Genomic DNA, 24,791 nt, shown 5'->3' with positions numbered 1-24,791 from the left:
CAAAGCTGTACTTTAACTATAGACTCTGGCATAGGATAGCAAATGGTTTGCTCTCAGTCTGACTCTGAAAACCTGAGATCCAGACAATCTCTTCTAAGGTAAGTGAAGTTAAAAAGCCATCAAATCCCAGTGTTTTAGTGGAAATCCAAAAGCTGGATTCGATATGCTCGGGCAAAGGCAGTAAAACCCCCACCCTGAGAGATAGAGAGAAGTCGTTCTGTTCGATCCAGGCCATCAGCTGATGAATCACCCCCATTCCAGGAAGAACAGCCCACTTCACTCATTCTTCCAATACAAGCCCTAGTTTCATGGGGACAGCATTCACAGTGATGTTTTCACCAGCCGTATATCTGGGCACCCTATTTTTATTTCAGTAAAACTGACACTATGAAATCAACAGCCACTGAACTCTTAGCCACTGTCCTGACAACTCACTTACATGGCATCCTGAAAACAAAGATAGTAGGTCATCTATCCCATTTCTTAAGGTGAATTGAACACATAATTATTTAGGAAAAACTTGCACACAAAATGAAAGTTGGGGTTACCCAAATATCTTAAGCCAATTTCTTTCCAACTCGCTTAATCAGATTCACGATATATATTTCTATGACCAAAAGAGGTAAGAGGCTCAATTTTTTAGCTTTCCAAATGCTAAGAAGCCATGTTCCCTAGCAACACTGTGGATTCACATAAGACGTTTTCAAATCCCATTTATAGCAGGTTCATTTTTTCCCTTCATTGCCACTTCACTCCAAGCTCACGATGACTCAAGAGAAAACGCGCTTTGGAGATTTTAAGTAATGTTCTTAAGAGGGCATCATAGGGGCTGCTCATGATGCTGCTTAGACTCACTTGAAAGTCTGTAGAATCTCACTTTGTTCTCGCTGTTACACTGATTATAATATATTCCAGCTAGAACCAGTTATTAATATTCGATGTGAACACAAATGAGAACTTAGGTGATTGACCTGAAATAAATTAAAGTACATACATACCTTTATCTTCAGCTTTTGTTTTGTAGATATGCATAAATGATTTATGTATGTGTTTGTGTGTAGCTGACTACATATATGTGTTTATTTAAATTTGTGCCAGTACTGTGTATGTCTGTGCAAACCCTTGATCTCTAGTGGAAAGACTCGTGTTTCTGCTATTTCCACTTTGGAAATTTTGTGGCAAACAGTACTTTCAACTCATTCCATCAGGACTCAGAGGGCCGTAACAATGAGTTGCAATCATAGGCATGAATGACTGTTTCAACATGTGGAAATCCTTTCTGTTGACATGTTGGAGGGAAAGAGTGTCATCTCGTGATGTGTTTAAAAAGCAGTTGGTAGAATTTGGGGTTCCTAAGATTGAGAAGTAAATCCCATTAGCCAAATTACAAATGGAAATGTCTTGAAATGGATATGTATCTATTCATAACATGGCAAATCTATATCATTACTTATCTTCAGAATATAATAGGATTTTGGCTAATGGAAAAAGATAAGGGGAAGAAAGATGAGGCACAGTGGTTGAAACAAAAGGCGCATAGTGAATTACATGTCACCTTAAGATTCTATTCATAGAAGATGCAAAGAGAAACTATTGAGGCATTCAGCAAAGTTACTAGATTTCTAATAGGGACACCAATAGCATCCTGATACACTTTATATCTGTGTAGAATACTACAAATGCAGTGTGTGTGTGCACGTGTGAGTGTGCATATAGTATGTTACTTGCATATTCACATATCTGTGTGATCCTTTCTTTATAAAAAAATGCTCCTATAAAGTTCTTTAGGCATACGTTGGAAATAAAATCCTATACCATAATGACAGTGGGCTGGCTTGGTACCGTAAATAAGTCATTTAGCTTCTAGTTGGAACTCTAAAGCCAATGTATTATTCCAGAAGAGTTTTTCATGGAATTTTATACGCATACACTAAAATTAATGAAGAGAATAAGGAATCCAAAATGATTGTGAAAATATGGAAAGGTAGCATTGGTAGCTGTTAACTCTACCATAACAGTATTAGCAACCAGGCTATTGTAGAATTGGTGCAGAGATGAAATGAATATGGCATGGGAAGGGGAAGTTTAAATGAGCTCTCAATGAAATGGAAACTTACAGGCAAATGCTTGCATACCAGACCCTACTCAATACAATAGTTTAACTATTTTCATGTTTAAAACAAAGTTTCCCACAAGTCTAAACCATAGATAGTTATCACAGTTTCAGGTGCAGGGAAAGGGAAGGTCTCGGGATCTGACTCAACCAGTAAAGTGTTTGCCCCAAAAGGATGCTGATTTTTCTTTTTCTTTCTCTGTTTTAAGTTTAATTTACTTATTTAAAATCCCAACTGTAGTTTCCCCCTTCCTTCTCTCCTCCCACTCCCTCCCCCGACATCCCCAATCCACCACTCCTCTGTTTCTGTTCAGAAAGGGGCGGGCCTCCCATAGATAACAGCAAAGCTGGCATATCAAGTTGCCCTAAGACTAAGCACCTCCCCTTGTATTAAGGCTGGCCAAGGCAATCCAGTATGAGAAATAGGTTCCCCAGAGCCAGCCAAAGCACTAGGGACAGCTTCTGCTCCCATTGTTAGGAGTCCTGCACAACTGTCACATATATTTAGAGGGCCTACGTCAGTCATAGGTAGGCTCCCTGGTTGTTAGTTTAGACTTTGAGTTCATGTGAGTAAGGCTAGTTGTTTGATCACCAGTTGTCAGGAAGTAGGTTCGAGAGGCAGACAGAAGGATTGTTTGTTGCTGGGCTATTTTCAACTGTTCTATGATTTCCCTGGAGGAAAGAGTCCTCCATGGGAAAGAGCCACAAAGGTCAGAAAGCAGAGCCGGGTTCTGAGATGATCATTTCATCGTGCTCTCCAAGCCTGTATGTGCTGCAAATCTGGTAGGAATAACTGCTGGTATGATGGATGAAAAAGTCCTGGTACAGAAAGCTCTTCAGAGACTGAACAACAACAACAAAATACCATTAGGATGAAACTTACTGCAGAAAAATATAAAATCCTGCCTCGAGGTTAAAAACTAATCAGTTGTATAAGAGCAGACAGATCATAGGATATTTTGCCTTGAATGTTAGTCATGTGAAAATGAGCTAGGAGGTTTGATTGACCTCATTTGCAATCAGGTGTTAAATGTCTATACGATTATACTGCTCTGAGATTACAGTGACCAGATGACCAGAAGTAGTATCCTTGTACCTGAGTTGGTGATAATTATGTGAGCATTTTAAATCTTTGGCTAGATAGCATCTAAGGGCTGGATAATCTAGAGACCATGGATCACACAAAGCTATCAGAAGAAATGTTTAGCCTGTAAGATTTCATGAAGAGATACAAATACTTTTACGAATTTTTCAAATTGTAAATGTTTCAGTGATAAATGCTATAAGGGCTGGTCAAAACATACAAGAGAGCATTTTCTAAGTACTCAGCTTATCAGTAATGAGAAGGTCTTTTTATTGGGTAAAAATGAAGGTGTAACAATATTTAATAAAATGATGTCTAGAGACCCATGGGTACCTTAATGCTTTATTCACATTTCCTCTGCCCCTCCTTGTGAGGCTGCTGAATGATCGCACACAGAACAACAGGAAGGATGTAGGTTGAAGAGCCATTTTATCAACACCTCCCTCCTTCACCGTTATAGGGAAGAACTCAAGGAAATTCTGGATCAGAGCACAAGGCTAAGGCCTCCTTTTCTTCCTGGCTTTCTTCCATCATGTCCTCCAAAAAATTAAATTACAGGTTCAGCACACACATAGAATTGAAATATATGTGTACAGTTAAAATGCTGTGTGAAAGAAGTTCCCCAAGAGTGTAATCGAGTTTCTGTTACTGAAATGGAAGTAAAGATATATTTCAACTCAACAAAAGGACATTGTATCAGTCATATGATCTTGCGTGGAAGAAGTTCATTGCTCTAAGAGTGAATTTGCTCTTGTTTGAGTCTAAATGCTCTACAGTGCAGGGGATCTGCCCAGTAAATTATACTCTTGGGAAGTTAGACAGGGAGAGCTTTATGGTCTTATTGATCTAAAATTTGATTTCTAGAAATATCCTTTGATTATTTTTAAGATTACATGACTAGGGTGTGTAAGGAGGAGCCCTTAAGGAAATTTGGCCCCAAATAACAAGTATAGAATTCCATTTAATTCCTCATGAGTTTTGATGACACACTGTTGACAGAGGTTTCTGTCCCTCCTGTTCCCACAGCCCTTCAGTTCCAAAGAAGCACACAGAGTTCAACATTAATTATAAACTGGTTGGCTTAGCAGCTCAGGCTTTCTTATTAACTAATTCTTACATCCTAAATTAGCCCACAATTCTTGTGTTAGCTATGTGGCTTGGTACCCTTTCTCAGTGAGGTATTCCCATCTTGCTTCCTCTTGATCTAGTTGACAACTGCAGACTGAACCTTTCCTCTTCCCAGAATTAACCTGTTCTAGTCAGCTATACTAAAACAGGCCTATACTTCCTGCCTGGATACTGGCCAGTCAACATTTTATTAAACTGGTACAAGTGACAATCTTTACAGAGTACAATACCATTATCTCACAACAACACACAACGCCTTGTGACTTTATTTCTAGTTATTTTGAGTCTCTGTGTTCTTTCTCTTTCTTTCTAGAAATACTGAATGTTTTTCTTTGTCCCTATAACTACTTTCTTCAGAATTAATTCTTTGTCCTATATGCTTCAACACCACCATAAGACAAACTGGACTCTGAAATTGTTAAATTGTCCAAATTTTTTATCGGCAATTTAGTGATAGCCTTTGGTAAATAAGCCAAAGTGTTAGGGACTAATTTAATGTTAAACTATCATCATCAGAAATATAGAAAATACAGTGTGAAAACATTAATACACTATAAGTTTAATGGGATACCAAAATGTGAGTTAATTATTAAGGATTCAAGATGTCTACCTAGGAGATTCAGAAATTGACAAACTAAAATGGCAACAAAAGTATATCATCTATTATAAATGATAAACATCATATAGATCCCCAGAACCTGTGAAAAACAGAAATCAATCAGAAAACCAAGTCATTCTCAGTTATCTGAAGATGTGAGCCCAAGATTCTGCAGAAAAGGTCTATCATGAGAATCCAAGGATACCATTTTTTATCCATTATTGTTAGGCCTCTTTTCAACCAAGACTCTTTGTATCACTGTCAACAGAAATAGCATTATCAGCCCCCTCATAACTCATTCTCTGAGAGGCAAATCCTAGTAAAAAGAAGCAGTAGGGGGAAGATTGGTGAACCAAGAATCAGCATTGTATGGGAAGTACTTGCATTTTATATATGGGAAGTATGGACAGTAATTTAAGGAGCTGCTTCAGAAGGCCTTCCATAACCTCCCATTAAAATAATCTCTCCCTCTGCCTGCTTTGCTTTATTCTATATATAGCATCACTGTGTTATTTATCTGAAAGTGTGTCATTATCTATGATATGTACAGCCATTTTGTTTCACTGTTGAGATCCAATAATTTGGCATGGTGTTAGCACACAGGTACTTTTTTTTTTTTTTCAAATAGAGATAGAAAGTGGTTCTTAGATTGACTGATGGGTCGCTAAAGCCTATAATGAGAAGTTGACTAAGAAAATATCCAGAATTGTTTTTCTCCTTGAAACATGAAAGAAAGATGAAATCAACAAGATGACCATCAGAAAGCCCACATGTCATCTATGATGACATTATTATAACTTTAGAGTTTTGAAACTCATACCATCCAATAATATACATACTTTTCCCAGGTAAATGCAGTTTTAACTCAACAGTAACTGAAATGTAAGGCATGGCCAATGGCATGGCTCTATACGAGCGTTTTGCCAGTTCTGACTTATAAAAACACAAGGAAATAAAACACCATTTATTGCCACTTACAAATATTACATGACTCTTATCCATATGAGATCATTCTAAGTCTGTATATTTGCTAAGATGATTTAATGAGGTGGCCTTTTGTGAACATTTCATAAAACTCAGTGTTTGAACTCAATTAGCTAAGAGAATATGATAAGTAGCTATCTGGAACTTTCATGATATTATACATTAAGTCTTCATGAAATGTGACATTTTCTAAAAATGTATTTGTTCTTATTTTGTGTATATGTGTGAGTACCTGCATATATGTATGTGTATCATATGTGTGCCTGATGTCCACGGAGGCTCAAAGAGGGTGCTGGATCCCCTGGAACTGGAGTCAAAAGGTGGTTGTGAGCTACTGGGTGTAGGTGCTGCAAACCGAATGGAAGTCCTCTGCAAGAACAGCAAATGCTCTTAACCGCTGAGCCTTCTCTCCAGCCCCAAATAGAATAATATAGTTATCTTTTAATGAGATCTCTTTTGAGTGTGCCTTGGATTATATAGAACGTATTTTATTGATAAGATTATGAGAAAAGCAAATAAAAACTAAATCCATTTGTGCTCTCACAGTTTTATACTTGGAGTAAGACAAGGGAAGGCCCAAAGGCATTGCCAAGTACACTCCTTCAAACTACTTAGCAGTGGGCTCTTCTTGTTTATTTAAAGGATGAATCTAGAATGACTGTCAAATGAAAGGAAGTATGAAGATTGTTCCAGGATATTGTTTTCTTTGAAACCATTGCAGCAATCCATATGCCTCTCATATCACTAAAACACTGTCTTATCAACCCTCATTAATTCCTGGCCCCAGATTCTTAAGCCTGTGACCACTATTGACCTCTGAAGGATGTTTTCAAAGGGAATCAGTCTTTCAATTCTGAAAAGTAATTTACTTTAATTGAGCCCTCTTGGCATTAGTAGCTAAGTAACATGAAATGATGAGGATGGTAGTGTCTCATTGAAAGGCAAATGATATGTTCTCTTATGTAATGCATGAGAGGTAACAGGGAGGGGGTACACAAAGCTCATTTGAGTAAATAGCTTCATGCTTTCAATGGAGAAAGACATTTACTGTTTTGATGTTTTAAAAAAGCATTGGTAAAATATGCTTGGTGATGTGATGGCACACTTAATCCCAGCATTTAGGAGGCAGAGAAAGGCAGGGTTCTGTGGGTTCCAGAGAAGCCTGGTCTATATAGTGAGCTCTAGGACAGGCAGGTGATGTGAAATTTCCCTCTGTATGCTATAAATATGTTTTGTTACCATTGATTAGTAAAGAAGATGCTCCAGCCTATAGCAGGGAAGAATAAAGCCAGGCAGGAAATCTGAACAGATACAGAGAGAAAGTAGGCAGAGTCAGGGAGACACCATGTAGCTGCTGAAGGAGACAGACACTGGACGGAACTTTACCCGTAGGCCACAGCCACGTAGTGATACATAGATTAATAGAAATAGGTTAATTTAAGATGCAAGAGCTAGCTATAAATATGTATGAACCATTGACTGAACAGTGCTGTGATTAATATAGTCTCTATATGATTATTTCAGGTCTGGGCTGCCTAGACACAAATAAATCACACAGAAACTATATTAATTACAATACTGTTTGACTAATAGCTTAAGCATATTTCTAGTTAACTCTTACATCTTAAATAAACCTGTTTCTGTGTATTACCACAAGACTGTGGCTTACCAGGTAAAATTCCAGCATCTGTCTGCTTCGGCAGCTACATGGCATCTTCCTGACTCTGCCTAGTTTATTTATATATATATATCTTCCAGCCTGGCTATATTCTGCCCTGCTATAGGCTGAAGTAGCTTCTTTATTAACCAATGGTAGTAAAACACATTCATAATATACAGAGGGGAATCCCACATCAGCCAGAGATACCCAGTAAGACCATGTTTGTAATAATAAATAATAAAATGTTTGTCATGGTGAGGTGGGCAAACCGTGGAGTCCTTAGAGTATGTGACTTTAGGCACTCATTTCAGCAGCACGTATACTAATATTGGAACAATATAGAAAAGACTAGCATGGCCCCTGCGCAGCGTTAACATACAAATTCATGAAGCATTTCATGTATTTTTTAAATGATAAAATCTCCTCTTCACATCAAGCACATCTTCTGTCATACAAACAGCAAGGTCACCTTGGAGTCACTGGTAGGAGCTAGTGCATAGCTCGTTCTCTATGTCTCCTAAGGAGAGCTTTCGCTGCTCCAGCTCCCACCCAGAGTTGCCTGGTACATCCTATTCTCTTTCTGCTCCACTTGGGTAGATTCTACCCTTTCTTTGTTTTTAGGTGCAACTTGATTAAACTCATGAACCCTGCTCTCTCTGATGCTTTACCGCTAACATACCCCCTTTATTGTAATATACCATGAAGTTTACATGTAGGTTATCAAATATCTGTAATTGTGTTTACATGAATTTTAGTATTGCTTGTTTGTAGGTGGAGGCTGTGTGTTGGTTCCTGGCTGCTTAGCCCCAAAATAATCACACAGAAACTATATTATTTAAAATACTGCTTGGCCTGTTAGCTCTAGCTTCTTATTGGCTAACTCTTACATCTTAATTTAACCCATTTCTAGTAATCTGTGTATCACCATGTGGCTGTGGCTTACTGGCAAGATTCCAACCAGTTTCTTTCTCTGGCGGGGCTACATGGCTTCTTTCTGACTCTGCCTCCTTTCCACCAGCATTCAGCCTGGTCATCCCCGCCCAGAAATTTTTGCCCTGCTCTGCTGTAGGCTCAAATTAGTCCTTTGTTAACCAATGGTATTCACAGCATACAGAAGGGAATCCCACATCATTTGTTGATTTTCATGGTTACAGATTGTGTGTGTGTGTGTGTGCCCTCCTCACAAATTTGTCATTTTCTCTGACTGATTTTAAACTCCATAAAGGAAAAATGGGTCTTTTCAATTCCCTTAATTCCTAGCTTATAGTATATACCAATACCCAGTAGTTTTTGTTGTTTTGTTTTTAATGAACCAGTGAGTGAGTAAATGCATCACTTATTGACATGAAATGCGTATGGTTTTGAATAAATGTGTTAATGAATGAATGGCTAAGTCCCCTTAATCATAAGTTTCTCATGACTCATTTCCATATCCTAAGAGGTATACAAATGAGTATATAATTCTTGTTCAGTATTTTCTACTGTCTGGGGGATAACTCATGCATTAAAAGAAAACAGTTTTTACTGGAGTTTTTTGGACTGATGTGGTAGTTAATTCTATATGTCAACTTGACTAGATTACTAGATGGCTAGATAATTAGCAAGGTATTGTTTTTAGATGTATGTGTGAGTGTTTCTGTAAGAAATTAGCATTTGATCAGTAGATTAAGTAACTATTCACTCTTATCAATGGAATAGGTATTATACATCCTGTTGTAGAAAGATCCAGAAAAAAATGAAAAGAAACTAGAGGAAGGGCTAATCTGTTTTCTCTTCGTTTAAGAAGTCTATCTACTCTTGCCCTTGGACATCAGACCTGATGGATCTTGGATGTAGGGCAGAAACCGTCTTCTCTTGTCATAAACAGGCTTCTGCAACTCAAACCAAATTGTACTACCAGCTTTCCTAGCTCTTCAGCTTACCATTGGCACATCACAGGACTTTTAAACCTGGTGAATCTGGTAGCACAGTCCCCAGAATGTCCTCTTATATATAGATTATGTGTCTTATCAGTCCTGTGGCTCTGGAGAAAGCTAATGAAATCATCTCATCATCAAGAAGCACTTGTATTTTTTTTTTCCAGTCTTTACATCCACATCACACTGTTGTTTAAGATTTGGACAGCCAAGTTCCTTCTCTAAACTTTCACCTTTTCATGCACCAAAGGAGACCAAGGATGAACCATAGAAAGAATAAGTAAAAGTACATGTGTATACACGTTCTCTACCTTAAACCAAGTTCATTCTGAAAACAATGTCTTGCTCGCTGAAATTCTGCAGAACAGGTGGACATGAGCCTTTTTACTTTTTTCTAGCTTCCTTTCGTTAGGAGAGTGATTTGTAAATATGTAAACAAAACAAGACTATTCTGCAAATTGTAAGTGCACCATTGGGTTGATTACACCAGGTTTTGGTCTATTTTTTATTCACTTGCAAATCTGAACTTGGTGGATGTTCAGTGTTACTGTGGGAGAAAACAAAAGACCCAACGTGTCATGTACATCACATTTCAGATTGCATTGATATTTACCTATAATTATCTGTAATTCGTGTCCTTCTAAAAGGATAATGAGCTGCATTTGTGCTAGTTAGCAACCACTTATTAGCTAGATCTGTAGGTCCGCATAAAGTCATTTGGACATCATTTGTAAATTTTTCCCTCAGGCCTATCTCTTTAGGGATTTTAATGTCCTTGGTAATATTTTTTCATTTCAGTCCTTTTGATGTAGTTTCTTCCCTCCTAGTAAATTAATTAAAGCATTTTTGATTTTATAAATCATAGTGATTATCTAACGGTTGCATAGATTTTCATCATCTTTAGGCTGATCCATTTATATGGGCCATCAGCATTCAGTACAGCTTGTTCCAGAATTGATTTGATTATAGCCAGCTGTATTGACCACCGAGGCAAATTCAATAAACAAACTGAAGGAACTGATTTGCCCACCGAAGACGGGAACAGCAATAGGTGTAAAACATTCATTGTCCTTTCTAGGAAAGACAAGAAATCAATAAAGCAAATACTCATCCCTGGAGCTATATAGGCAGGGATTTCAACAGCTAATATTAAAAATAAAGTTCAATTGCTTCACCAAAAATGTAGAAAAATGTAGAGGTTTTTAAAATGACTTATTTTCAAAAAGCATGCCAATTAATTATCTTTTTCTTGAGTATGGGCATGCATGTAGATCTGAATTCTATCATCAGAACAAGTTCTTCAAGAAACTGGATAACCATTTACCATGAGAGCTAGGCGCTGGATCATTGTGGCCATATAGTAAATGACAAAAGCAACAGACACACACTGTCCTGCGAAGGAGTGTGGCAGAAGCCTAAGACCAGGAGCAACTCTAGAGTGATCGTATTTATATTAATGTTCATTTCTATTACAGATTGGAAGGGGGGGAAAGAGAAAGAGCAAAGTAATTTAAACTCAGGCTTTCTGTGAAAATTAAGCCTATATTCACATTCTGTTGACATTTTGTATTATATATTAATTTAAAAGCTCCTTCCCATTCTTCACAAAAACCTACAAAAATGAAATAGAATATAAATGACCTCTGGTCAAAATTGCAAAAGCAGCTGGAAGGTCAGCTATAGGCTTGTATTTTCAACTTCACAGGAGCAGACATTGGCTATGAATGACTTGGTTTTTAAAATTAGAAATACATAGGAAGACTGAAAGTGAACAGTTGCAGTCTTACTGCCCTGATTTACTGAAAGACTGGAAAATGGAGTTGCGTAGGATATAGAAATGGTTTTTATTTTAACCTTTGTATTTTTCTAATTTAAAATATGTTATATTAATAGAATGGCCAAATACATAGGCTCTGATTGGACAGGTAAGGTTGAGGCATGGTCCTTTTTCCTTTGCTTAATGATGCAGTTCAACCGAATTATTATCCTTCCTGAGACTTTTTGTTAAGATGAGAAGATAGAATCTGTACCTTATAGGAGTGATGCAGATATTAAGGGAAGTGTGTGTGTGTGTGTGTGTGTGTGTGTGTGTGTGTTGTCCAGTACTGCTCACCGCTGTAGTTATACAACCGTGAATCAGAAGTTGCTATACCCCTTAGCAGCAACTCTAATTCTGACAACCAAAACTCTAGAAAGTCTGCAAAGTGCACACGGGATTTGTGGGAAAAAGAAACCCAACTGGGAGAGCCAGCAATCTTCACCCAAAGAGTTATATACTTTAGACAGACAGACAGACACACACACACACACCTTACAAGTTAAAATCAACTAGGATCATTAAAATATGAGTTAAGGAAACAAATTAAACAAGAGGAAACTTGGTTGAAAATCAGGAGATTTAGATTGATCAGGGAGAGTTATATTTAAACATGATTACCATGTTGCTGGCAGAAAGTGTTTCTTTGAATAATCAGGTTTGAAGAAGCTGATAATCGAATACTAGATCTGTCACTGTCGCCTGTGAGTCACTGGTTTGAGCAAGGAGAAGGCCAAGCCCACTGGGACCTCAAGGCTTAACTCTTCTGTAAAACCACAGAAAACAAAAGCAGAAATAATGAAACCAAATCATCATTGTCGTGTTGTGTGGCTTTTTCTTTGTGGCTTTCCCTCCCAGGTATAGAAATGGTTAATACTATGTCTTCTTTGAAGATTTGGGCATCTTCTTTATTCATTTTGTATGTCCGTCACGTAGCCTCATTCCTAACATGCAGCTGGTGCCCATCGACATTTGATGGATTGAATGAGTTCAGCAAAGGTTCTGAGCAAGAGAAAAATCTCAGTGGGTAAAATTCTGCTTGTGTGGTAGCTCTCAAGGTAGTCCTTGGGTTTCATATTTGTGTTGAAAGAGCTTTCTTAGGATAGACTCTGACTCATGCATTTGAATTGTGGATTGGGTTCAATAAATAGATTTTCTTAGTTTTTACTTTAAACATGTATATTCAAACAATATTTACTAATTGCCTCTGTAGAACTGTGGCTAAGTCATCATTAAATCCAGCATTATTTTGAAAAGGCGTGTAATTTTTCTTGGTCCTCAAGTTTTGTGCCGTTTATCTTTGTCATATTTGGGGAAAGTTTTTATTTGTTCTAGCTCATTCCCTTTCCAAAATCTATTAGAATTAACTATAACCTAAGTCACCCTTCCCCTTTTTTATTTTTTGGTTTTTCAAGACAGGGCTTCTCTTTGTAGCCCTGGCTGTCCTGGAACTTCTCTGTAAACCAGGGTAGGATCTCAAACTCAGAGATCCACCTGCCTCTGCCTCCTGAGTGGTGGGATTAAAGGTGTGCACCACTACACCTGGTTCACAAGACCCCTAATAATGATGCATAAACAATGGGTTGAGAGGCTCTTAGAGTTCCTGATTCTGTAGTATCGTAACTAGCCCAACAAACACCACTGGCATCCACTCAGAGAACTGCAGCTCTGAATTAGTTAGCATGTTCTGACTTAGCATGCTGTACCGCCATACTAGTTCTTTTCTTAGAGACATGTTTGTCAAGCAGCCAATGGTTCATTTGATAAACACTTAGTGTTTGTTTGTCAAAGGTGCTTTTTGGGTTCACGAATACAAACAGAATAAGAAAAATAAAGTCTACTATAACTTGCATTCTCAGTTCGGAAAGACTGGTGAACAGCTATGTAAACAGATGGGCCAGGCTAATTTCAGATCATAATTAATGCTTGGAGCCAATAGAGTAAAATGTTTGAAATAGAGAAATGAAGGAGAATAATTTAAATTGCATGGACAAGGAAAGATATCTCTGAGGATGTTGTTTTGGGGCTGAAATCCAAATGATGTGAGTCACCCTCGGGTAAACCTATGTAAAGAGAGAGCAAAAATACAGAATGATAATAGCTTTTGACATCGAGTCAAAATTCTAGCAGGTCTTTGTAGAAATTAGCAAACCAATTTTCAAACCCTTGTAAGAATTCAAAGGATACAGAACTTTAAAAAAAAAAAGTCCACAAGTATGTGGTTAATGGATTTCAAACAAAGATGTGTTTCAGTGAGGAAAGCAAAGTATTTTAAAGAGTTATTATTGGAAAATAAGATGTCATTTATTAAAAGGAAAAAAGTATTTATCTATAATTCACACTGTAAGTTTGCTTCCTAGTGCTGTGGTAAAACATTCTGAGCAGTAACAGCTTAGAAGCAAGGGTATGCTTTGTCTTTGGGATACAATCTATCATCAAAGGAAGCCAAGGTAGGAACTCAGGCAGAAACGGGACACAGAAACAGCGGAGGAACATTCATTACTTTCTGACTTTTCTGGGCCCCACTTTCAGCTCTCTGTCTTACATAGCACAGGCCCACCTGCCCAGGGATGGCTCTACCCACAGTAAATTAGCCCCTACTTCTAGCAATGAAGAAAATAGCTCACAAACATGCCATGGGCTAATCTGAGCAAGACAAATTCCCTAATTGAAACTCCCTCGGAGAACTCTGCTGTATCAAGTTGATAGCTGCAGCTAAGCAGAATGTAGCTGAGGGCTTTTCTGTCCCACCCGCCAGTTGCTTGTAGCCATTTCCAAATCATCAGTCAGAGGTTTAATATTAACTATAATTGGTCAATTGCTCAGGCTTATTACTAGCTAACTCTTGCATACAAGTTAACCCACTTTTTGTTAATCTATATATCACCACGTGGCCTGTAGCTTACCAGTAATACTCTGGCATATTACTCCTCCTATGGCTGCTGGTGTCTCACCTAACTCCACCTTCTTTCTGCCTGTATCTCTGCTTGGATAGTCCCCCTAACTGTATTCTGCCCTGCCATAGGCTAAAGCAGCTTTATTCATCAACCAATAAAGTCACCTGAGGCTTTGTCTCCCTGTTATTTGATGATTCCAATTTAGATTTCTTTTGTATATGTGTATATTTTAAGGAACTTCTACCAGGCATTGGTGACACACACCTTAATCCCAGCACTTGAGAGGCAGAAGAAAGTGGGTCTCCATGAGGTCAAGGTCAGCTTGGTCTTCAAAGTGAGTTCCAGGACAGCTCGGTCTACATAGTGAGACTGTGTCTCAAAGAAAAACAACAAAAAAAGAAACTTCTGCTGTGTTATTTTCCGTAAGAGCCCCTCAAATGGCCCTTAGGTTTAACTCTTCCTTTTCATATTTCCTTCCTTACCCACCTCTTCCTTTCCTCTCCTCTTTCAATCTTCCTCTTCCAGTCCCCTCCCCTCCCAACTCCATCTATAACTATCTCTTCTATTTCCCTTTCCTGGGGAGATCCTTCCCTCCCAGCTAGTCCCTTTACTCTATACCTAACTTCTGTGGTTATATGAGTTGTAGCATGCATATTGAAGACTTAAGAGCTAACTAACATCCATATACCATATTTGTCTCTTGGAGTCAGGATCACCTCACCCAGGATGGTAGTTTTTCTAGTTCTATCCATTTACGTATTAAATTCATGACTTATTTTTTGGTAGCTGAGTAACATTCCATTTTGTATAAATATCACATTTTCTTTATCCATTTGTCTGTCATTGACAGACATCTCAGCTGTTTCTAGTTTCTGGCTATTGTCAATAGAGCGGGAATGAACATGGTTGAGTGATTGTGTCTAGTAGGATGTCCTTTGGGTTTATGTCCGAGAGTAGTTTAGCTGGAGCTTGAGGTAGCTCTATCCCCAGCTTCCCAAAGAGCTACTACACTGCTTTCCATAGTGGCTGAAGAGATTTGCAGTTATACCAGCAATAGATGGGTGTTCCTCTTACCCAGAATATCTGCTTTTTTCAAGTTATTAAAAATGAGAAGACAAACCCGACACTGTGAGTGTATATTACTAAATATCGTATTTGATAAGCAACTAAATCCAGAATATATAAAGACAAATTAAACAATCGGGAAATGCACATTTCCATTTGAAACTGAACAAGCATTTTGAGCAAGACCATTCTCCACAGGAGGCTTAAAAATATTCAGACGGAAAACACACACACATATATATATATGTATATATATGTATATATATATAAATATAAATGTGCACCAGTAGCTGTTAGTTCAATACACACCCATTACAAAGCTAAAGATTACAAAGATGAGGAGGGACAAGAGGTGGCAACACATCTCATATGTTGCACGTGGGAATACAACGTGTTTGACCTCTTTGGACAAAAATGCTGTTTGGCAGGGCTTTAGTTGTTGTTTTAAGTTTAACTTTTACCAATGTTTAACCATGTTCTCGCCGTCTAGTCCTGGGTATTTATTGAAGAGAAATGAATGTCTGTGGTTTGCAAAGCCCTCTATGCAAGTGTCCTGCAGAGTTATTTCCAGCAGTCCCAAACTAGGAAAAAAGTGCTTCAAACTGTTCAAGAGATAAATGGCTCAGCAAGCTGTCCTGTATTTGTATGCAGTTCGACTGGGCATAGAAAAGGGAATAAGTTTATAGACCTAAATAGTGAAATGGATAAACCTCAAAATACCTTTACTCAATAAGCCGATATGGAGTCAGGCAGGTAGAGAGGGCCTGGATTGTCCAGGGTCTCAAAAACCACGGGGAAGAGTTTGGTCTTAATTTGGGATACGATGGGAAGCAGCCAGTGGAAGAGTTTCAGTCCTTTTCTGATTTGATTTACACGGTAGAAGCATCACTGCAGTCAGTACATGGAAGAGTAATGGAGGCAACATGAGGTTGGCTAAAAGCTTCAGCAATGACCTTGTCCAGAACATAGAATGGTTTGGACAAAAGCGGCTGGATTAAAATGGAGAGAAGAGACTTAAGAGAATGTAACCTTATTAAAATTCAGTGGCTTTCTGCATTTATTTTAATTTTTGGTGACTGGTGGAGGGGAGGATTCGCTGTAGAGAACTGTTCCAACCCTGACCTCAATATCTGGCAGCAGGGCCCCCTGTCTGTCTTACTGGCAGCCTGTTTGGTTCTGTGGCTTTGGACACTCAATAGAGCAACACTACGTTAAACCACTAACATCTTGCATCTTTATTCACTGATGTCCAGTTCACCTGGGAGTCCAGCAGTATTAGAGTCAAAGTGGGGGCATGGCAGTACTCTGCTTCAGCTTCACGTGGAGAATCGAGCATCCCCTAAGACTTCTTAGCGGCTAGACTCTGAGATTTATCTCTTCTTGATGATAAAGTATCCCTACTTGATGATGCTTTTTTATAGCCGTAGGCAACCCAGAGTTTATTTAGAGTTATTTAGGAAGATTCTGACCTGCGACCCAATGCAGATAATGTATTGGCACATTAGCTCATTTATTTATTTAATTTTTCCATCCATTAGCCCAGTGAGTACCTGGTGACATTTACTGTAGGTAGATATATAGAATAAACACCAAAAGATTGCAGCCACGTATTATTTCAGCCATCCCTAATATACTTAGGGAAATGTTTCTCTAGTCTTCCTGAGTATACTTTTTTTTTTTTTTGCTCCCAGAGCAAAAGAACCCCCATTTACACCAAAGAAAATATAGACTTTCTTCAAAGACAGGTAATCTTGAATCAGTCAAGGTAACTAGCTGCGACAATAGGATTTAACAGCTGCAGTGGAAGCTGTACTTTATGAGCTATTTTTATGCAGGTTCTTTCTTCCATGGCATTGAAAAAAGAAGCCCTTGAAGTTAAATTAGCAGTTAGCAGTTAGCTGTTGTGGTGGTGCTCTAGTAACGCCTCCCGAGAAGAGATCCATCAGCTTCCCATCTTTGCAGTCCTGTGTTAAAGTTAAAATCCTAAGCCCTCCATTCACTAACAACAGAGGGGGAAAAAGGCACAGAACAGCGGCGGACATCTAACAACCGTAAGATCTGTGACCAAGACATTTAGCTAGCTAACAATCGATAAATCACAAGACCCTGCCATTGTCAACGCTATTGAAAAATAGGATTCATACTGAAGAGGCAGAAAAGAAATGCAAGAAAGCCCAGGAAACATGGTATCTATATGACATCTCACCAGAGGTCGGGGATAAGGCTTACTGCAGACGCTGGCAGGTCTTCTCTGTCCTTTCCCTTGTCTCACCTGTGGCTGACCTGGGGAGGATTTTCTGAGTTTTCCATCATGGGGATTGAATCCTGGAAAAGTTACAGAAGGATTCCCCACCAACCTCACCAAGGATTTCATTCTCTCCTAAGTAGCAGAATACTCCGGTGTTGGCTCTAGATTGTCCTCTGTGTTGAATAACTTACTGCCCTATGTCTTCAAGACTTTCCTTGCTAGTTGGAGTCTCTGCAACTTTTGTTCCCTAGTAAATGCTTACTAGGCATTTCAACCTTACACATCCCAAGGTAAGCACCTGCCACTCCCAGCCCCAAAGTCTGCTCCTCCTATGGCGTTCCCTAGCATGGCGATGACAACCCCAACCTCCCCACTTGCTCTGAAATTCTTGGCATCCTTCTAAATTACAGTCCATATTTTATTAATCAGGAAACCCTACCATTTCCACATAAGAAAACCGAACCACACCTCTTAGTCCAAGCCACCATCTTCCCCGACCTGGACGACTGTAAAAGTCTTTTAATCTGTCTCCGGGTTCCACCTTGTGCTCCCAAAGATCTGTTTTTAATCTAGTGCGAGTGATCCTTTGAAAACACGTGTTCCTTCCCCCACAGACTTCCCAGACTCGTATCTCGTCTTTCACTGAAAAGTAGTCATTATAAGGGGGGGGGGGGAGGACGTCTGCAGGAGCAGGCGTTACAGCCTTGCTGGCCTCGCCTTTCACCGCTCAGTCTGTTACCCAAGTTCTTCAGTTCCAGCGATCTCCCCAAGTACACTCTGCATGAGAATGTGCTGAGCACAGTTGTGTAACATGAGGGCCTGCTTGATGGGGTTTGTGTCCTGCCCAGTTCCCACAGCTCTTTAGCCCCAAAAGAATCACACAGAGATTCTGCATTAGTTATAACTGATTTTCCCCTTAGCTCAGGCTTCTTGTTAACTCTTATAACTTATATTAACTCATTATTCTTAACAATGCTAGCCACATGGCTTGCTGCCTTTTTCGGCGGGGCAGGACTGGGGAGGAATGGGCTTCCTTCTTCCCAGAATACTCCTGTTCTCATTGCCCCGCCTATTCTTCCTGCCTGACTACTGGCCAATCAGTGTTTATTTAAAACATAATTGACAAAATACAGAATTGTCCTGCACCATCCCCCCCCCCTTTTTTTAAGAAAACAAGAACATCCATAGTCCATTTTTAAGGAATGTGGGTGTAGTTTTCCAGGCCACGTCCTGCTGGTTGGGGGTGCTGATAATCTTATTTGAGCCTCTGCCTCCTCTGTCCTTCCCCACATAGCCCAGTGTTCTACCCTACTTGTTCTACAGTTCTTTTCCAAGACACTGCTTTAGCAAATACAAACCTTTACCATGTGCAGTAAAGAAGCAAATGCCTCTTTTTATAGTATACTTACCTCCTGACCTTTGTTTTTCTAAATGGATCCTGTCCTTAATGAACATTTTATCCACATGACTTAATTTTGTGTTCTCTTGCTGCTAAGTTGTAAACTTCATGAGAACAAGGAGTTGATTTGGTGCTTGCTGAATACCCAGCACACACAACAGTGTTCAATGCATATCGATTATATTAAGGTAACCTAAAACATTATTTTTGTACTCTCAAAGAGAGTTGAGCATCAGCATTTTCGTGATTCTATTTAATGATCGGTTTCTCACTGTGACAGCCCACGTCCAAAGCCCGTGTCCTACCTCATATATAATTCCACTTCTCCATTAATAAATTTGCATTCTGGTGAGACATTTCCTGTTTCTCATGAGGGCTTTTCTTTGCTGGGTGCCATGAGGGTCCATGCACTAGTTAAAGGCCACGAAAGGTGATGGAAGTATGTTCATCTCTTCTAATTTATGTGGAATTACCCAGCAACTGATAACAAGTGTTTTTCTGTTGTTTTAGGGGGTTGGGTTTTTTTTTGGTTTTTTGTTTTGTTTTTGTTTTTTTGTTTTGTTTTGTTTGCCTTTTTAGAAGGGCTGACCAAATGTTCAGGTCTGAGCTCTTACCAGTGTCTCGTAATTCATCTGGTTGGGCTAGACGCATCACCATGCGAGCCTGCAACCAACTGGCAAAGCACCTTCCTCCTAGAAGGACTCAGAATTTCCTCTTATAATTTTGAAAATTCAGAAGTAAGGAAGCACTCGTTCTTCTGGAGTAGATAATGTTCCTTTTTCTTGGCATGGGTGGTGCAACATATACTACCTTAACACTGGCTGCCCTGAACAGGTACAGACCAATCCTCGGGAGATCAGCACTTCTTATGTAGTTTTGTTTCTTGTTCGTTTCTCTGTTCAATACAAGTAAGTGGGGTAGTATTCTTTCCCTGTATTCATGGACCCAGATGCCTGCTTTGTGGCTCCATCTTGCCCTACATTTGTAGGACACCCTCCATTCAGAAGGTGAGAGAACATAGTCTCTGTTAATGGAGGGTTGTGGCCTGAACTATTAGAGACCTGCAGAGAGCTCAAACCAATAGGAAAGTATGGGATGGAGGTGTTCCTTTAGCTGCCAATTCTAAGCCATTCAGTCATACAGAACCCCAGCTTGTACTTATATTGTTAAATCTTTCTCTTGGTTTCTTCAAGTTGGCAATTGGCATTAACTAACCATCACACACACACACACACACACACACACACACACACACACACACGGAAAGAAAAAAGTGCTCCAAATATATTATGCTTTTGCACATTTAAGATCACATTTTATGATATCCAACTGTATTTTTAAAAGTTAATCAGCACTTGCCAGCAGATACAATTCTTACTTTAAAAACCCCATGGATTATATGACTCCATTTACATGAAGCATCCAAATGAGGCAAATCTCTGTATAGGCAGAAACTGAATTAACAGTCGCCTAGGGCTGGGGATGGGAGAGGGTAAATGAGGTGTGAGTGGTACAAGGTTTCTTCACTAGACGGTAGGAAAGAACCAAAATTAGATTACAGGAACAGCTTCCCAATTCTCCAGTGGAGATCACTGAATTGTATGTTTTGTATCGATGACATACATCATCCTTCATAGAACTTGGCTATTTATCTTTTCTATTTCATAAAGGCTTTTCTCTTGGCCGAGTCTGTCAAGCAGTCACCCAGGAAGCAGGTCACTTAGCATGCAGCTACTCACAGCCTGGACTCACTCGTTGAGGCACCGTATTGGCTCCCGAAAACAAGAACACAAAGACCGTGACCTCTGTCTTCAGGCGGTTTGTGGTCTGGTGAAGGAGTAAGACTGAAGTACAACGTGCTGCAGATCCCCAGGAGCTCGGATTTAATCCCATGTGGGGCAGTACAAAGCAGAAGAAAGGCTAATGACACATAGACATATCTAATATTTAGAGAATTGAAAGACTTTCTTCTCCAGAAGCCTTGTACTTTATACATGCTTAAAGCACTCCCTTTTCTCCATTCCTCACTTTAGCGTGGGTCTCTTTAATTAGCACGTAAGCAAGGTTGTTAGACATTACGAGGAAGTCACCTACAAAGGACTGTCCGTATTTGACTTGGCTTGAAGAAGGGTTTCAAAGGCGTTTTTGTAGGAGATGATTCCTGACCTCAGTCTCAGAGGATGATGTCCAAAGAAAAAAGCTGAGGGAGGTGGGCAAAGAAAGAGGGCACAAGGTTCATTTGGAACACTTCTTGCCATTTGTTGTCTCTGTCTCTCTGTCTCTGTCTTTGTCTCTGTCCGTCCCCTTGTCTCTGTTTCTCTGTCTCTAACTTTGTCTCTGTCTTTATCTGTCTTTGTTTCTGCCTGTGTGTGTGTGTATGTGTGTCTGTGACAGTCAATTTTAGTTGTTAAATGGATGAGATCTAGCATCCCCTAACATATGAGCCCCTGACCATGCCAGTGTGTGTGTTGGGAGGATCTTGGTTAAGCGAATAACATGGGAGGATCCACCTACTGATATGGGGTGACTCCCGTTCCCTGGGCTTGAATTCTAGGCAGTGCAAACGGTAGACTGTGAGCAGAGTACAAGTGTTCATTGCGCTCTCCTCTCTGACTATGGATTCTGCATGACCAGTTACTTCACACTTCTTCCTTGAGTTCTCGACCAGGATGGACCTGAATCGGTAACTGTGAGCCAAAATAAACCTTCCTCCCTCACATTGCTTTAGAGAGAGTGCTTTATCACAGCAAGATCCACTGTGTGCACAAATGATTGTACAGTTGTGTATGTGTGTGCAAGCCAGAGATCATCCACAGATACCACGTCTCAGGATCCACCCATCTTATTCGTTGAGGCGGGGCCTCTCGCTAGTACCTGGGGCTTGCTGATCACTCTACCCTGGCAAGCCAGAGAGGGCCAGAGATCTTCCAGGCCTCACCTCCCCACCCCTGGGGTTAAAAACATTCACAAACATGCACTGCCAGACATGTATTATACACATATATACACACACACACATTTTCACATGGGTGCTGTGGACCAAATTCAGGTCCTAATGCTTCCACAGCAAGCAATTTACTGACTGAACTATTACCCAGCCTCTACATATTTGTTAATATAAATATTTGCTACAGGAGCAAACGCATTCTTATCATTTAAATATTTGCTACAGGAGCAAACGCATCCTTATCATTTTAGTGGCTTAACCAAGTAGCCTTTCTTTTTCTTATACAAAATCCAAGGCTCAGAGCTTGGTCACAGGAGATCATTTGGACACTGTGACTTACAGCATCAGCCAAGCTGTTACTATTTAGCCAGTGATGGTGAAAATACCGGCCTGTCTGAGAAACTTCCCTGGGCAGGCATGGGCAAAGGGTTCATCAGCTGTGCAAACACCCTCCATGCCACATTTCTGTCATAAGCTCCCGCTGAATTTGGTAACAATGGGAAAAATGCAGTTCCCGGATAGGCCGCCCTACCCCCCAGCACCCCAGCGCTATCCGTGGGAAGATGCAAATCTTCTATGGACAGCTTGATTTCTGACGTTCCCGCCTGAATAGTTTTCTTTTATGCTGCAAAGGGTAGAATTACACCTATTGATTGCTCTCACCTTGATCACGTTGTTTACGAATCAAGGAAATGTGCTGAGAACGAGCACAGAGAAAAGTAGAATTCTATCTTGAGTGGGAGAGACAGCTGTGCATTGTTCAGGCTGAGAGACGAGACCTGTTCAGCAGTCGTCCCCAGGGCAAAATTTCACCGTGGTCTGTTGCACCTAATAAAATGTACACTCAATCATACAGCGATCCATAATCTACTTTCCTGTCGGTCTGAGGTCCCACGTGGCCCAGCGAATGAATCATAGCGGTTTGAAGGCACTTAGTGTCTTGAGCTGGATCCCGTTTGCCTGGGTATGGTTTCCATCTGCAACCCGAGATGTTGAGCAACACTGAAAGTTTAAGGGCCTTCTGTAGTTGGATGGTTTTGGAAGGAAAGGAAGGACTCTTGGCTAATTCAGAAGCACATTTGCTTCTAGCCCCTCACATGTTGATATAGATACCTCTAATGTATGCTTTATTGCCCTCTGTGAAATGACATTGTTTTCTAAACACCCTTCAAAGGGTAAAAGTCAGAAGGGTTCAGTAGGATCAGCAGTCGTCATTCTGCACTGTAGGTGAGTGGGAAGTGTTCTCTGTAGGCTCCCATATTTGAAAACTCAGTTCCCAGTTGGTGGCACAGTTTGGGGGAGATGATGGAACTCTTAAGATGATGCAATCTTGCTAGAGGAAGCCTGCCACTGAGGGAGAGTGTTGAGAATGTACAGCCTTGTTCTCCTTCCTGTTTACTCTCTCTGCTTCCTGTGTGCAGTTGAGTGTGGTCTCTCCGCTTCCAGCTTTTGCAGCCCTGACTTCCTTCCCTGCCATTGTAGACACTTAGCTCGCTGCAACCCTAGGTCAAAATAAACTCTTTCTTAAGTAGCTTCTGGCCGTGCTATTTTATCACAGCCACAGAAAACTGACTGATACTGGCAGCAGAATAGCTTTGATAACATCTGGGAAAAAGCCGAATGATTTGTTTTGGTTTTTCTTTTTCTTTACATCCTGGACATGATTGGGGTAATAGAAAAATGTTTTCTTTTTATGAGGTGTTCATGGGAAGTGAACAGACTCAAATCATAAAATAATACTGTCATTTATCGAGAGCTGCCTGTCAACAGGCATGAATGAGGTAAGGGCGGGGTGTTCCAAAGTCTGAGGACCAGCAAGTCCCTTTTCCTTTATGGCCCTGGGAACTGAACCACCCAGGGTTTCCTTCATGTGAAGTACGTACACTACAGCTAAGCGGTCTCCCAGCCATACGTTCATTTCAAATGAATTTCTACTTGTAGTTCTCTCTTACACATAAGTACTTCCTAATACCTCATCTTAGCAATGTCTTGATATTGGTTGCCAAGAAACAAAGGTTCTCATGAGAAAAGGGAAGAGAAGATAGAAACCATCCATTAGTTAGAATAAACTCCAAAGGGAGTCACAGTGCTCACCTGATCCACTATTAGGATGCTGTGAAGAGGTGACCTGCCTGACTCAGGGACACAGGCATCACAAATATATTAAAAAGTTCTCAGTTGTTAAGACTCCCACTTTCCATCTCTAGTGGCTGACATACACAGTCTTCTTGCCACGGGGATGATGTATTCCTCCCGTACCTGTAGACTACCAGATACTCTATTATGTTTTATAAACGTCTGATTCAGTTGACATTGGTAGGGATTTTCCCCCCTCATTTTAAAGAGTGTATGGAAGTTTCGCAAGGCACTCATAACAATATGAGGAGTAAGTGGTTTCAAGTCCATAACTGTATTTTCTCTCACCTCTCAGGGCATTAGCCAACCAGCTGACACGGGAGCAGACCTCTGAGTTGATTGTGCTTCTGAAATGTTGTTTTAAACAGCAACCGTGACTGCAACAAATGTTAGTACATAGAAAAAAAAAGGTACTGCCTTTTCAGGATCTTCAAACACATCACAGTAACGTTTCAAACTGGGCAGCTGGGAGGAGGTTGGGAAAGTGTTCATGACATTCTGTTAGACCACAAAGAGAAGGTTAGGTAGAAGCCTAAGAAGGCAAGTAGTAGTAGAAGTCAAGTACTACAAGTAGTAGATGGACAGGGTGTCACTGGGGTCTTCAGAGTAAGGCAAATATGAGTAAAGGCTCCAGAACGGACACTGGACACCATTTCTATAAGGAAGGGCTCTGGCAAGTGTTGCTTCCAGTATAAAATAGGGTGCCTAAACATGGTCTAAGATTTCCACGGAGAATGCTCTAAGTCTCATGAAAGTGAGAGGGTGGAATATTAAACACAAATAGCTGTAGGGTTATCTTT

General features: G+C 40.0%; 1 protein-coding gene and 1 non-coding gene across 8 annotated transcripts in view; both read left to right on the top strand.

The window, feature by feature from the left end:
* The window catches only part of Anks1b (ankyrin repeat and sterile alpha motif domain containing 1B), an 864,790-nt gene that overhangs the window by 399,106 nt on the left and 440,893 nt on the right, over positions 1-24,791 (top strand). The gene's annotated exons all lie outside the window — the stretch shown is intronic.
* Positions 7,866-7,972, top strand: LOC126503873 (U6 spliceosomal RNA). The gene has a single exon (XR_007592442.1). It is a non-coding gene; the product is annotated as a U6 spliceosomal RNA (small nuclear RNA).

Source organism: Alexandromys fortis, unplaced genomic scaffold (genome assembly GCF_014885135.2).
Source record: "Alexandromys fortis isolate MF-2015 unplaced genomic scaffold, M_Fortis_MF-2015_v1.1 scaffold_50, whole genome shotgun sequence".
In the NCBI taxonomy this organism is placed as follows: domain Eukaryota; kingdom Metazoa; phylum Chordata; class Mammalia; order Rodentia; family Cricetidae; genus Alexandromys; species Alexandromys fortis.
The sequence above is the reverse complement of the archived record's forward strand: the minus strand, read 5'-3'. Positions and strand labels throughout refer to the sequence as shown.